Genomic DNA, 17,133 nt, shown 5'->3' with positions numbered 1-17,133 from the left:
TGATTTGATCATGTTGATTTCACCACTCGAGATATTTGATCAATCATAATGTTGGATTGTGTCATCTGATCAATTCGAATTGTACCTCATGAATTCTCTCTCCTCTAATTGTCTCTCTCTACTTGATTTTATGAAATCGATGAAGAAACCTCGGTCCTATCACTTCAAATCCAATTTGATCTGATAGTCAAACTTTGGATCGTTTAGGTCCTAATTAGATTTTGATTAGATGAAATTAGATGATCGAACCCAATCTAAACCATTGAAATATGATATTCGTATTCTTTCTAATTATTGAAATTGATTCTGTATAGGATTGTGGATGTTTGATCATGGGATATCGCGATATGATCTACGAACAAAATTTTTGAAAGAAAATTTATAGAATTATGTGGATTTATTGGAATGCGTTCGAGGTAAGTAATGTTTCACTTTTTCTAGATTTATCAGCAAATTATAATATTTTTTTTTGACATGATTTATGAAACGATGCATGAATTGGATGAATGATATTTTGTTATGAAAATATCTTATTTGAAATATTATAATGAAGCATGATTGAACATATTGATTCCATGATGCATTATATTGATTGATTTCGATACTACATGATTATATGTTTTATTATCGAAATTAGAATATGAAATATGATTTATGAAAAATTATGATATAAGAAACATTATGAATTGACAACCTGACTATGTAAAGGACCCTGCCAATGGGGGCATATACGTTGGCAATTGATTGTCCTGAGGGTTTACGTCGCCAGAGAGACCAGCGACAAACCGCCAGAGAGACCAGCGGTTCCGAAGAACTTTGCTACCAGATGATTCGCAGCTCACTGCAAGAAGATACGCAGTGTTATAACCCTGCCACAGGAAAAATATGGTCATAGCTCATGGTTGACGAAAAGAATTTAAGAACGAAAGAAATTGAAATCTGGAAAGAAACTTAAATTTTCGAAAAAGAAATGAATTTGGCATGAATTATGTTGTATAATTAAAATTGATTTCGAATTGATGAACTCTATATGCTTATTTTCTATAAATGATTATTTACTTAAATGCCTGATGAAATTTGTTGAGAAGTGATCATTGCTTACTGGGCTGTCTAGCTCATTACCTCCTATTTTACTGTTTTTACAGATGTTGAGGAATTAAGATGATACAAGATATGAATGGAAGAGTGATCAGAAGCAGAATCCTTATACTTTTATTTTAGATTGAAAGTCTTATTAAATTTGATGTAAGGCCTATGAATCATTGTTGAATTTATTGAGATATTAAAGAAGAATTTAGATCATTATATTTTGGATTTAATTTATTGACTAATTATTCCGCTGTTGTTTTAGGATAGTATGATAAGATGCCTTGCATGCTTATGAGAAGAGTTTTCTATAAGTATGCGGCGGTTGCCATGACCCTCGATTCACAATCTCGGATCGGGGGCGTGACAATTAAAGTGGTATCAGAGCATAAGTGGATGAATTATGAAACACAGAATCAGATATAGAATGGGTGTAAGTGGATAGACACCAGAGACATTATAGTGTAGATCTTTGATGATTGTAGTGGGAGAAATATTTATAAATTTTGATTAAACATTGAGATTATGTATAAAAGGATCGCAAGAGATTATGACATATGGAGTTTAAAATATGATGGATAATCTATAGATCATGATATGATTAGTTAGATCTTGATCGAAAGTAATCACAAAAGGATTGTGGTTATTAATTTGATCATTGGTTATTCAAGTGAATCGTAAGTTCAAATTCGATGTGAGAATAATACTATGATATTACTTCTAGTTGAGAAGTTGACTATTATTGGCAAGATAAAGATTTGATAATAAAATGTTGTTCCAGAATGGGCTAAGAAAGTTTTTTTTTTATGATGCTTGATTGGAATATTTATCGAAATTGAACTTGGTATGTGGATCATATATAAAGTGGCATATTAGGATGAATGCATATTTGAGGATATTGTAAAGAAACCTATGTCTTATCGATGAAATTGATTTTGAGATTATAGGATATTCATCGTACTGGAATCTTTAATCATCATCCTTAGATCTAAATAATGGATCTTATTATGTCTCTTGGAGACTACATGATGTGTATGAAATTTCAATTTAAAGATTTCGTATCTAAGTTGATCAAGAGATTTTCTGATATTATTGTTGAGGTTGTTAATGAAAAATTGATATCTTTATATTAAGATAAAAGATCTGATTTATATTTATTTCAGATTAAGGGATCCATGTGAATTTACAATTTAAAAATTTTGGATTTAGGAATTGATATGGAGTTTCTTTGCTTTTGTTAACGAGGTCCCTAATTGAATCTACTATTAAATGGAGATTTAATTTTTTTGAAGCTTGTATGATTGTTATGGAAGGATATTTGATAGATATTGAAGATCCTGATGATAGAAATTTTAGAAAAAAAATAATGATTTGAAATTCTTATATATTCTGATTATGTCCAAATTTGGTGGAGCATCGAAGGATTTTTTTTCATTGATTTGACTTATAAGGATTTTTGGTTTGAAAATTATCAAATTGAATTGATATGAGAATTAAAAATTTGATTCATATTGATTATAGTAAATCTATATGATGGTTTAAATATGATATTGGACTCAAGGGTTAATCAAGATTATTGTATACCAGTAGAAGTATGAATGAGAATCGAAAGTTAATCTTTGACTTCAATTGAAATTTAAAATTTTAGATCTTTTTTATTGATAAGATAAAAAAATAATTTGATCAAACTTTTTTTTGGTAAACCTAAGAAATTTTGATTGTTAGATTAGAGTGCGCAGCGTAAGCATGGTAATCTGGATTACTTTGAGTAAGTCAGGAATATTGATCTTTTGAGTTAAAGAATTATGATAGATGATATGGTTTGATACAAAAAATTTATTGATATTAGAAAGAATAATATTTTAAAATTTTGAATCATTTTAGATATCCTAATGTGATTTTTTAAAGTAGTGCTTCCACCTACTATGCTAAAAAAAAAATATTTAGCATCCTAATTCTAGGATGAGTGGACCCTTGATTTTTTATTTTAGATTTAGAATATTTAGAGATAAATTTTCTCTATCCTAGAATTAAATTTTATAATTCTCTATTTATTAGAAAGAATTTGAGATTATTTATCGAATAATAATTTTGATGTTAAATTATTATACTCAAATATTTATCTCCAAGGTATAATAAAATTTAAAGTTTGAACTTTTTTGATCATTATTATTTCTCTGACTGAATAGAAAAGATTGAGGTTATCTATTGATATTGACGATTATTCTACAAAAGATGGATTGGAGTTATTTATAATTTAATTTGATAATGAATCGATTAATTAAGAGTTGTTAATGTTTAGATAAAGAAAATTGATATACTTACTTAGAATAGAGACATTGATTTTGATTATAAGAAAAATATAATTTTGATTTAGATCAATTTTTGAGTTATTGATTTTTTATTATGGAATGACTTAATGATAAAATTTGCTAATATTTAAGAGTTTGAGGGTTTGAGTAAGAAAATTTCGATGACTAGAAATAGTGATATTGATTCAATCAATAATGGTGATATTGATCTTTATGAAATGACTTAATGATGAAGTTGTATCGAGAATTAAAATATCAAAAGTTCGGGAATGAGATTGAAATGATAAATCTTCAACCTTTGAAAGTACGAATAAGAAAAAAATATTTTTGAATTTTGATTGATTAGGATGTCATCAAATGATTCATAGAAGTATGTTTTCCTATCTTATGATGGGTTGAAATTAAGAGAGATTAATATTTTGAAAAATAAATAAATGATGATGAAAAATAAAATTCTTATTCAAGAATTAAGATATTGATTTTCTTCTATTCACAAGAGATAGATTTGATTTTGATTTAGTTACGAGGTATTGAACATTATTTTATAGGGAATGAGAGCATAATTTCAAAATTCTTGAAATATTAACAATCTTTGAGATGTTGGTCCTGATAAATAAGAAAATGAATGGTTCCGTTTCAGATAGATATTGATGTACCGACTTTTTCTTATGAAATGATTTAAGAATGAATTTATATCAAGAATTAGAATATTGAAATATTTATGGATGAGATTCAAGTAAGAAACTATGAAGACTCGAGCAAGAAAAATTTCGAGGATGAAATTTTTTTTAGAGGGAAAGAATGTGATGGCCCGGCCCGAGTAAGAATCCCAGCCCACCAAAGCCCAAACAAAAAAAAAAAAAGAGGAGAAGAACTCCCGAAGGGAGTCTTCTTCCTCCTCTCGCCGGCTTCCAATCGGAGTTGAAAAAGATCCCTCCTCTCGCTCTATTTAAGGAGGAGATCCCTCCTCTCTCCCTTCCACCGAAGATCCTAAGCCCAGTCGACGGCAATCATCGAAAAACCACCGCGGAAGACCGACCTGTGCCCGTCCAATTTGCTCGCCGAAAAAGCCTCGCCGGCGTCGGAGGTAAGCCTCCTCCCCTTCCTCTCTTCTCCCCTTTCCTTCCCATGCCTGTGTGCATGCTCGCCGGCGACCGGAGTCGTCGGATTTTGTTGCGGAAGAAACCTTTATTTTTGCCATTTTTCTGACGCCAATGGTCACCGCCGACCACCGGTTTGGCCCTCCTTTTGTCGTTGGGTCACCCTCCTCCTGCCGACGGCCGCCCCATGTCGGTTGCACCACCGGCCGGCCAGCCAACAGGGGATTGTGAGATCCCCTGTTTCGGCCCAAAGGAAGCTCGGGAAGAAGAAAAGAAAAGAAAAGAAGAAGGAAAAGAAAAGAAAAAGAAAAGAAAAAAAAAAGAAAAGAAAAGAAAAAGAAAAAAATAAAAAGGAAAAAGAGAAAGAAAAGAAAAAAAAAGGAAAAAGAAAAAAAGAAAAAGAAGAAGAAAAATAAAATAATAATAATATAATAGTAATAAATAGGATTTTCTCTCCTCTCTCTTCCATGAAGAAAAAAAAGAAAGAAAGAAAAGAAGAAAGAAAAAATAAAATAAATTAATTAATAAATAATGATATAAATAATAAAATATGAGAAAGAGAGTTTCTTTCTCTTTCCTCTCTCCCTTCAACCTGAACTAGTATTTTCTCTCTTTAGAATTGAACTTTCTCTCTCTACTTTCTCTCTCTAGAATCCTCCCTCTAGATTATTTCTCTCTCCTAAGATTTTTAGAATTTTAAAAAGTATGATGACGAATTTAAATAATCTTCGTGATGGATTTTTTGATCTGTGATCGTCGGACGGTACACCAACATCCACTTTGATCAGATCAGGTATTTTTAGATTTTATTTCTTATGATTTTATTGAATTATCCATATGATAATTTCAGCATGATTTGATCTGATCGATCGAATTTGTTGAATCATATTGTCTGAAGAATCCAAGATGAGTTTTTCCTCTCTAAAATTTTCTCTCTCTAGAATTTTTTCTCTCTAAAATATTCTCTCTCTTGATTGATTCTCTCTCTAAAAAGGTTAGTGAATGAAGAAATTTTTTTTAATAGTCCTGATCTGATTCTAATGAAGAACTCTGATCCATGATTATCGGGCAATGTACTGGTACTTACCTTGATCAGATCCGATATTTATCAATTTAATTATCCATGATCCCGATTTAATCATGATTTGATCATGTTGATTTCACCACTCGAGATATTGGACCAATCATAATGTTGGATTGTGTCATCTGATCAATTCGAATTGTACCTCATGAATTCTCTCTCCTCTAATTATCTCTCTCTACTTGATTTTATGAAATCGATGAAGAAACCTCGGTCCTATCACTTCAAATCCGATTTGATCTGATAGTCAAACTTTGGATCGTTTAGGTCCTAATTAGATTTTGATTAGATGAAATTAGATGATCGAACCCAATCTAAACCGTTGAAATATGATATTCGTATTCTTTCTAATTATTGAAATTGATTCTGTATAGGATTGTGGATGTTTGATCATGGGATATTGCGATATGATCTACGAACAGAATTTTTGGAAAAAAATTTATAGAATTATGTGGATTTATTGGAATGCTTTCGAGGTAAGTAATGTTTCACTTTTTCTAGATTTATCGGCAAATTATAATGTATTTTTTTTGACATGATTTGTGAAACGATGCATAAATTAGATGAATGATATTTTATTATGAAAATATCTTATTTGAAATATTATGATGAAGCATGATTGAACATATTGATTCCATGATGCATTATATTGATTGATTTCGATACTACATGATTATATGTTTTATTATCGAAATTAGAATATGAAATATGATTTATGAAGAATTATGATATAAGAAACATTATGAATTGACAACCTGACTATGTAAAGGACCCTGCCAATGGGGGCATATACGTTGGCAATTGATTTGTCCTGAGGGTTTACGTCGCCAGAGAGACCAGCGACAAACCGCCAGAGAGACCAGCGGTTCCGAAGGACTTTGCTGCCAGATGATTCGCAGCTCACCGCAAGAAGATACGAGGTGTTATAACCCCTGCCACAGGAAAAATATGGTCATAGCTCATGGTTGACGAAAAGAATTTAAGAACAAAAGAAATTGAAATCTGGAAAGAAACTTAAATTTTCGAAAAAGAAATGAATTTGGCATGAATTATGTTGCATAATTAAAATTGATTTCGAATTGATGAACTCTATATGCTTATTTTCTATAAATGATTATTTACTTAAATGCCTGATGAAATCTGTTGAGAAGTGATCATTGCATACTGGGCTGTCTAACTTATTACCTCCTATTTTACTGTTTTTACAGATGTTGAGGAATTAAGATGATACAAGATATGAATGGAAGAGTGATCAGAAGCAGAATCCTTATACTTTTATTTTAGGTTGAAAGTCTTATTGAATTTGATGTAAGGCCTATGAATCATTGTTGAATTTATTGAGATATTAAAGAAGAATTTAGATCATTATGTTTTGGATTTAATTTATTGACTAATTATTCCGCTGTTGTTTTAGGATAATATGATAAGATGCCTTGCATGCTTATGGGAAGAGTTTTCTATAAGTATGCGGCGGTTGCCATGACTCTCGATTCACAATCTCGGGTCGGGAGCGTGACAGTTTGTGCTTAAACTGAGCAGGTATTAGGTTGAGCCTCTTCTGAAAGTAGGTATAATGGGAATAGAGCAGGTTGGGATGGGGAGTTAAGAGAACAGCAAAATATTTGGGGATGAGGAGTAGGGGTTTGAGATGAAAGCAGTGACAGTGGAAAAAGGTCTGGTAACTTCTACAAATAAATACAGTGAAAGAGTAGATAGTGATCATGGGCAGCAATAACGGTCATTTGCATCTTTCTGTGTTATATCTGTTGTCCTTCTGCTTGGTTTAGGATACTTTAAAGAAAACGTGGCAGTATGTGGCCTAAACAAAATTATAGATAGAATTTTGTTTCCTCTAAATACAAAGTATTACTGAACTTGTGGGATGAAAGTGTTGGAGATGGCATTTGAATCATGGAAGAAGGACATGCTGTTGTTTGTTTAGGTCAAGGCATTTCCTTTGTTATTAGATTTTCCACCATCTTTGTCAGCATGGGGCATAATGGAGGCATGATGGTTCCATTACTGCCATATCTGATACCTCCTTCAACCATTGTCAATGTGTGTTAGCTAAAGCTATACAGAATAAGTCCTATTTAGGATAACATGAATGGGTTTCCATATGTTTATTCTCAGCCCAATCTAGCTCATTGACATGATTTTGCACTGAAATGGCCAAGATCAAAAGCACAGGGGAATAAACTAATTCTTTTCTGCCTATATTTTATTATGGCTCCCCTTTTTATTGATAGAAACAATCACATTTCTTTTGCTACACTATAGTTAAGGATCTGTACTTTGTTTAAAATGTTATTAGTAGCCATGGAATTTTCTAAATGCAAAATTCTTGCTAATTTTGCTTTAGCTAAGATCTGCATGATGTAATTCTGTGTATTATTGCCTTTGTATACATGCTAATTGCTGCCAGGAGATGGAGTTCAGTAAAGAAATCACATCAATTTAATGTAGTGGCCTCAGCCATTTTCCTGCTATACTGACACTTGTTAAGATATTATCTTGAAAAGTTTATGCAAATCCTTATTTGAAATTTCTGTAGAAGCTCCAATCAGTTGTTTGTTTTCTTTAGACTGCTTTGATATTGGCAATTTAATTTTTGGAGTTATTCATGTTTGTAGGCTTTGGAACTATTTAGAAAGCAAAAAGTTGATTTTCTAATTTCAACGGATGTTGTTGCTTGATTTAGTAGATATCCTTCCCCTTTTTTATAATGCCGTTTCAACTAGATAGTGCATATGCACTTACCTTTTCTCTTGCATGCTTGCTGATGTATGATCTGGTTTTCTCTTTGATGGAGGAATTATGTCCTTCAAACTGGGTGCTTGTGACTTAACATCCATTTGGTCTCAAATATTATCGAGGCCCCTATGTTCCTATTTCCATGCTAGAAGATAATCATGTCCATAGCTTTATCTCTTACTGGTACTGAACACAAAGTTTTTAATCTGTGATACTTTGTTGTTGTGTAGGGGCTTGATATAGTTGGTGTTCAAACTGTAATTAATTTTGCATGCCCTTGTAATTGTAAAAGGTTAGAATGATATTCTTATTTTTGTTCTGGTCCATAATACTGCATGTGTGCTACCTTTAGTTATGCAGATGATGCTCATGAAGTGGTTCTTTGATGATGGCTATTCTTTACAACAATTTGTTCCATGGTATTATATGAGTATTCTATTTGCCATGTGGGACTGCATAATGCTGATGGACGATATCGTGGCTGAATGATGGTAGTGAGGCAGTTCCACCCAATTGGCGGGGTGACAACAAGGCTCAGTGTCTGGTCAAGTGTGAGAGGGCTGGTGCCAGATCAGGAGAAATAGAGACTGGGTGTGATGATTGTTGGGTGGCCTGAGATGAGAGGAGTAGAGGTGAAAGAAAAACAGAGAAGAGAGGACAGGAGAGAAGAATAAGAGAAGCGAAAAGAGGAGAGGAGAGGAAAAGATGGGTGGGTGAGAGGAAGAGCCAGAGAGAAGGGAAACTGGAAATCAGTGAACTTGTGGAAGGGATCAGAAGAACAAATTAGGATTTAGTGTATTATTTTCTAATGGATAGTTGTAACAAAATCAGACCACCTACATGAGTTATTGATAAATGCACTTTGGTTATTTGTTGCTACGCTGCTTATCTGTTCTGCTGGAATCAAGGACCAATCTAGAGCATATTTATTTTTAAAAGGGAGTAGTTAAAAAGATATAAGATGAGTTGACAAAAATGCCACATTATGTACAATACTAGTATATACTTTTGCATGGGTCCTATACGACTGGTTATCATCTGTCAACTTGAACCTGACTTGGCTGGCCTATATTGTACCTATGGATCCAAAGGGTCAGGTCTGGTTAACTCTGAACCTAAATTGCTAGCCTTGTAAAAGAGACCAATACAAGATGTTTTTCTCCACAACCATGAATATAAGGTTGATGGCTTCTACTCTAGGCCTCAAGTTCTAATCAATATCAGAGCTCATTCTGAAAACTCTTAAGCTCTATATTTATTTGACACTCTGTATACAATGCTTTCAAGGAGGAAAATCCTCTTACAGATCAAGATCTCTGGATGAGCATCCATCTATTCCTGTTTAATGAGAAGATGGAAAACACTTATATTCAGGGTCTGTAGATTAGGAGTTGGAGACTTGCACATCCCAAACCTAGCGTTAAGGAGGAAAGAATCTTGGAAAAATTTCAACCTTGTTTATTTGTAACTTCAATTCTGCTTTTATAAACCAGATGTCTTTTAGATAATAGCATGGGATGTGAACAGAGTGAGAAGGCTTGAAAGAATCTTCCAAGCGGGGTGGTTGAACTAGGATGAAACACCATTTATATAATATGATGCGTATGAGAGATGGCTGGTAATGTGGATTTTAAAAGACTAAAGATGAACTTCTCACTCCTGAAAAATGACACTAACTAGGAGATACCTCAAAAGTTTGTATAAAGAAAGAAAGACCCTGCGGTTAGATGATTGATATCACATCATGATTGGTTCATGGTTGTAGATTTGTTATTTAATTGATATCTGTTGTCTAACCATTGTTCTATCATAGGCTTGATATCACATCATGACTAAACCCAAAAAAAAAAAAAAAAAAAACTTCTTTGATGCATTAATGTTGTGGTATCTTACGAATTTTATGAGGGAAAATACTCTAGAGGCTGGCTTGGATGCCTTATTGTTATTGAAGGGGTCAATATGTAGCTAATACATAGGAGTAACCTCTTGGAGGATTATGCAATGAACAATGGATCAAGCATTAGCAATCAAAACATGACATTAATATATTTTTTCTTCTTCGTTTTCTTTTTACCTGTTCTTAATGTTGTGGTCCTCAAAGGAAAGCTCCCTTGTGTAATTTGAATTAAAAATATGAAGGCTGTGAATGGAATGCCACCATAAATTTTTTATTAGTGTTGTCAAAGGCACTCCAAGCACCTGCCTAGGCACTCAGGCGAGAGGAGGAAGCCCCTAAGCGCCTCAACAATCCTGGGCAAGAGGAGTTTACCAAGGTGGTATCTAGGCAAGTTCTTAGGACAAAGTGGGAGAGGAGTTTTGGCAAGCACCTTTCCAATGTCCCACAGTATACTTCCTATCCCTTTTTTTTCCATTGTTTTAGAGCTTTGTTAGCTTTACTTTGAGGGTTATTTTGGTCTACTGGTATTGTTATAAATAAAGGGCAACACTAGGATGTTTGGTGATTTACTTTTTTGAGTTTGGTTTTGTTTAAAAATATCAAACATGTTCTAGGAAGTTGTATTTTGCTATCATAATTTGAATTTTGAAGCTACTAAAGGATGTCCAGCAATTTATTTTTGCTGCTTCTATTTCGATATGATGTTTTAAAAAATGTGAAGCACAATATCTAATGTACAAGACAATTATGATTTTTGATGTTGAAACTTTGATCTTATAATGCATGTATTGTTTGTTTTTAGATACATTTAATATTTATTTCTAATACATTTATTGAAGTTTCCTTGAATTAGTGCCTTTCTTTCTTCAGGCAAGAGCCTTTTTGGTGTCTAGCACCTCAGGCAATATGGGGGTCCTGTAGCCTTGGGGCCCTTTTGCTTTTGACAACCATGTTTTTGGTTGATTTTGACTTATTGAGGCCATGTCTAAGAAGTATAAATTGTAACTTCTATCTGTCATTTATCCTTTAAATTCATCATTAAGTGTATTTCTTGATGCTTATTTGCAGTTTATTTCGTGACAAATTTTAATTTTCAAATTCTTAAATAGTTCAGAACTCTTCACAGGTACAAACAGAGAAAGTTCTGGAACTTACTAATTCAACAAGATGTGACGATTGCTTTACAGCCATAGTTCTCATCTTGGCTGATGCTCATATTTGTAAAAACGGTAGTTTTATATTTTAAAATTTTGACAAATCATATAACATCATACTCCAGAGTTCATTATATCTACGTATATATCATGTTGTGAATCAGCCATTATTCATCTGTTTGAGGTTTCAGTCCATTTTTGGATTTGGAGTATACCTGCCATGTGCTTCCTATGATAAACATATATTCTCATTTACAGATGGTTTACCAAAATCAAGATTTGCATCCCTGCCATATCTACACATGTAATGGCGAAACTATGTATTAGCAAGGACAGCTGCATTTCATGTCACTATAAATGTTGCCCTCTAGAAAATCTACCCATTGATGTTGATAGACCTATTCTTTTATTTTGACTTCATAATGCCAATATGTCCATCTGTGCCAACTTGAAAATGTCCTTACTTGTCTCCAAGTTCTTTGGGATCCATTGAGCCCCTTTTATTTGTTTGTGTTTCTTGCTGATAAGGGATTCATTTCTTTAAAGTTTGTTTTATTGTTAACTCCTACAAGTTCTTGGACATTATAATTTGTGGTCTATGGTATTCTGTATCAAGGTCTTTCATCTATCTAACATCTCTTTCCAAATCCGTGGGAATTTTGAGGGTAGGTTTAGTTGCACCAGCTTAAACCATGACCAGTATGATAGCTTTAGTTGCATGAGCCTAAACTGTGGCCAATATGGCAAGTAGAGATGGTCAATGGGCCATGCCTAACACGGCACAGCCTAGGCCCACCAGGCTGAAAGTTTAATGGGCCATGCCAGGCACGGCCCCTTTTAACAAACCCCTTGAACTGGCATGGCCCTAGGCCCAAGGGTGGCAAGCCGTGCCTGGCCGGGCATGGCCCTAGGCCCAGGGGTGGCGGGCCGTGCCAGGCACGCCCAATTGGCCTGTGGGCCTGTTAGGCATGGCCGTAATAGCTATTTTTTTTAAAAAAAATTGTCAACAGCTATTTTTAAAATTTTTACAATTTTAACCCCTCCAACAGCCATAACACCGCTAGTTTTAGGGGTAATTTGGGAAAGTAATATAAATGGATATTAACGGGCCATGCCAAGGTATAGTCCATCTTAAGAGGGCTGAGCTGGCATGCGGGCCGTGCCGTGCCAGCCTAGACCCTTATGGGCCGTGTCGGACTTGGGCCGCGGGCCGCAAAACCTCCAACCCAGCCCGGCCCCTTTATATGTGCCGTGCTTGGCACGGCCTATCACGGTAGCAACTAGGCCGTGCCAGGCACGGCCCAATTCGTGCTGGGCCGAGCTGTGTAATAGGCAGCCCGACCCAATACCCATATCTAATGGCAAGTTCCCAATTCATGAACTAGCCTTCTAATCAATGGATAAAAAAAAAGACAACGTTTATGGCGAAAGCATTTATGCTTATAGCCTGTCATCATGGGAATCTGGGCTTTCAAAAGAGGATATTGCTTTTTGGGCATATGGATGGATCGTATGTGTACTTTTTGAGTTTTCGCATCAAGAGTTGAAGATAAATAAGTGAAAATTTTGCCTGTTATTACTTGTACCTGCCCAAATCCATATTAATTTATGTTCTTAGATGTCGCCTGTGCTCTTTTCCATTTTCGTAATTTCAGATATTTACTTTAGCTTCACAGTTACCTGACTATACTATGGTTGAATCTCATCAGTTGAGTGTTCTTGGATGTGATTTGTGAGACTTGTTTGTTATTTTTCTGCTGTTCGAGAATTTTAGCATCAAATTAGTTGTTTTATTCATCTGAATGTATACAACTGTTATCGAGTCAAAAATCTACAATGAAACCTTCCTTAGTTCAGCTATTATAAAACTGCAACATAATTAAGCTAATGCTTGACATTATAAAGGGAAATAATGAAAACTTTAGGACCAGAAATATCTGCATAAGATGCATTAGCCATGCGGCTTGAAGGTGCCAAAATTGGTAATCAATTGAAGTTGTTGCCGGTCACCTGTTCGAGTCCTTTGGCGTAGCAAAGAGAGCTGGGTCACAGTCTGCCCCTCCTCTGAGTCTGAAAAAACGAAAAAAGAAAAAAAAAAAACGTCAGGCAGCCAAATATCTACAGAACCACCACATCGAATTGAACGCATGTCCATTTTTAGCGAAACAGTTCCGTCGTACACATTACGTGGAATGGGAAAGAAACCGGATGTTTATCTAATGTCCAACGTGAACTAGATGTCTGTCCGACATTGACAGGTATGCAGGACCAATGAGTAAACATTTTGATCTTGCAACGTATGCGATAACTCTAAAAGGTTTTGCTTTAAAAGAGAATTGTGTACAAATTATCATAAATATTAAATGCTTGCCCAGGTAAGCTAGGCATATAGAAAACTATGGTAGCAACAATATATTTAAGTTCAAGTAAGTTTAAGAAATCATGAGGTGCTGTGCTTAATGTTTATTGCTGTTCCCCATGCCTCCGTATGTCTGAGATGCCCACCATCTGGAGCTGCAAAAGTTAATATTACTGAAGAAAAATAATTGATAGCAGCTTCGTGTATGCAGAAAGATCAAAATTTTTTTAGAGAATGATTCTGCTATCATTATTTATTGGATTCAAAAAAATATCAAATAATTTAAAATTTATTTATTTATTTAAAATATTTAAATTTTTTTTTATCAATCTGCTGCATTGTGAGTCCAGTATACCTATCGAAAGACAAACACCGCAGCATATTAGACGGTGATTTCTATTGCTGAACATTCTGATGATGGACTATGAAAGTAAGGAGATGACTGTTCGTTGGTACTATATAATTTTTTATATCTTGATTTTTTGAATTATTCTCGCATCAAATTGATATAATTATCTATTTTATTAAAAAAATAATTATTATTATTTTTCTCTTGCTTGAGGAAGGGAAGAAAAAAAAAAAAAAAAATGGAAGACCTGCTGAGTTTCAAAGATGACCTCTTCAATCGAGATCACTGTCATTTTGGTTCCAGTAAAATGCTTTTTTTCTTTCTTTCTGCGTCGATAGCAACACCCGCAACCGGCGGTTGGCAACGAGAGAGAGCACAGAGGTTAATGGAATGAATGGTCCACCGACTTCGACAGTTACACTGAGACGTTAGTTGGGCACCTCTCATGCACCTTCTGGTGCTAACGGACACACACTCACACCACCTTTACCAAGTATTCGATTTTGATGGGAGAAAGGAGAAGGAAAAGAACACGGAGGACGTGAATATTGGGGAGTTTTCAGAGAGGGGACAGAAGATTACTCAATCATCCTGAAAACGTCTGGGGCCAGCAGCCTTTGATCATGCAACGTGAAACGTGCTGCACCTGGGATTTCTTACCCCCCCTCCTTTTTGAGGCATCATTTAGATCTAGATTTTTAAACATGTAGTATCTACATATTGAACTCAAATTTTCTGGTTGCCAGAGGTGTGTGACTACTAGGATAAGCCCTAATTCGTATATCAAGAAGAAACTCATGTAAATTATAACAATGATAGAAACTGTAGACCAAAAAGATGATCAATTTTATTACTTGTAACTTAGATATACATATATATTTGCAAGAAGGTTTTTTTTTCCCTCATCCAAAGATATGTCTTTGGGTGCTCAACATGCTCTAAATCTAGATGATGATTGCTTTTGCATGCAATTCGTGAAATTAGTTGACAAAAGAGCATACAACATTCAATGCTAACAGAACTCTAGACGTACAATTGACAAGCGAAGATATAATAATTCTTAAAAGCATGAGACAACCACCTAAATCAATGCCAACTCGAAGCCCTTGCATGACATTATGCTGTTTAATATCTGATGGGGGAGAGTGGGGAACATCTACTTCTACTGTTGGGTTATACAGACAAATTTAGATGGAAACTTAAGATTAAAGTAGAAAAAATATAAAAGTTGCAGTAGGATTGGTAAAATATGATTCGATCCGTCAATCTGATCAGTGTTCGAACCACCATAAACAGGTTTGGATTTAGGTTAAATGAGTTCGGATCATAAACGAATCAATCCGTTTAATAATTGGGTTGGATATGGGTTTTAGATATCTGATCCGTTTAATATTTAAATTGGATTGAGTCAAATAATCCATTTAACTTATTTAACCTATTTCTGATCTATTTAACTCGATTTGTTTAATCTGTTTAACTCATTTAAGATCCGTTTAATCTGTTTAAAATTTATTTAATCTGTTTCTGACCCATTTAACTTGATCCGTTTAATCCGTTTAATCTGTTTAATCCGTTTAATCCGTTTAACATAATTTGATCTATTTAATAAATGAATTAAATAGATCTGATCAGATTATCTGTTTAATAAATAGATCAAATTCAGATTTGAATTTTTGATCCGTTTAATAAATAGATCAGATTTGGGTTGACTATTTTCTGATCCGATTTATTTATGATCCGATCTATTTATGATCGATCTGATCTATTTGCCACTCTTAAGTTGTAGGAACCAAAAGATTTCGAACATGGCAGACATGAATGCTTACTTTTGGTGCCTAGGCTTTTTGTAGGATCACCAGCTTGCGAGAGAAGAAGAGTAAAGGTGCACTTGAATGAAAAAATAGAAAGAGGTGAGAAGATGCTTGCAGTTAAAGACATGGATGAAATCATCATGGATTATCGGAATCCCAAAGATTGATGTGCATTGAAAGATTTTGAATAACAGCTAGCTGTTTTGAAGAGGTTATTTGATAGGAGAATAATTTAAAGAAGATATGATTTCATCGTCACTTAGACGCTTGTTTATAAATATAACAGAGTGCTAGAAGCTATTTAAACATTTTGCACACTCCAAACAAAATGAGCTATAAACATCTATTTTACTCTTATCAAAAAAAAAAAAAAAAAAAACACTAAACTATGGTTTTCCGTGCATTGTTCATCCACATTTCCTCACCTCTTTATGGCTATTCCCCTGAGTGAACATGCTGTCACATAATTCAGGTATTACTCTCAAAAGGAGAAAAGAGAAAACATCTCTGAAACAAATATATATCAAATTATGAATGATAAAACTTTTAATAGGGGAGAGGAATAGAAGATCACAACAATTTCTACTATCTTCCATATGGATTCGGATTGTATGTTTTATACAAAAGGATGATTGATCTTTTTTTTTTTTTTTTTTTTTGACAATGCCAAGTGTTGGACCACATTATGCACAGATTGCAAACCACTCCAAGCTATTTGGTTCATCTGTCCGCATAGATCTAAGCTACCATTCGGCAATCCAACGTTGGATTTGTACGAAGGAAGGTGAATTCTTTTGTGGGAAATATTCAATCCCGTTCCCCCCACGTATGTTACAAATAATATGAATGCACCGTTTGTTAGAAAACCTTGACGATCCAAAAATAACTGTCATAATCTTATTTTTTTAATGTATTTTTTATGTAGACTCAAGACAATCTACACCCTTCTGTTTTTTTATACGAAATTAATACTCTTCTTTAATCACAACTAGGAAGAAGTGCTTTGTTTTTTTATACGAAATTAATACCCTTCTTTAATTAGAACTAGGAAGAAGCGAAGCTGGATTCCCCTGCTCGCATTGTCCCGTATCCACCTTCAGAAGAATCATGGCTGACTCATCCCTGACAGCAGATTAAAAAAAGAAAAAAGAAAAGAAAAACTCCCCGCATTTGTACCCTGAAACCGGCAAAGGATAACCAAATATTTAAACCGTGTCTCCTCCCCATTAT

General features: G+C 34.2%; 1 long non-coding RNA gene across 1 annotated transcript in view; it reads left to right on the top strand.

Moving 5' to 3' along the window:
* Positions 1-11,350, top strand: part of LOC140852466 (uncharacterized) — an 18,034-nt gene extending 6,684 nt beyond the window's left edge. The window contains exon 3 of the long non-coding RNA XR_012135322.1: positions 8,686-11,350. This is a non-coding gene — a long non-coding RNA (uncharacterized lncRNA). The remainder of the gene's footprint in view (positions 1-8,685) is intronic.
* The last annotated feature ends 5,783 nt before the right edge of the window (positions 11,351-17,133 follow it).

This window comes from Elaeis guineensis, chromosome 11, assembly GCF_000442705.2.
Source record: "Elaeis guineensis isolate ETL-2024a chromosome 11, EG11, whole genome shotgun sequence".
In the NCBI taxonomy this organism is placed as follows: Eukaryota; Viridiplantae; Streptophyta; class Magnoliopsida; order Arecales; family Arecaceae; genus Elaeis; species Elaeis guineensis.
The sequence above is the reverse complement of the archived record's forward strand: the minus strand, read 5'-3'. Positions and strand labels throughout refer to the sequence as shown.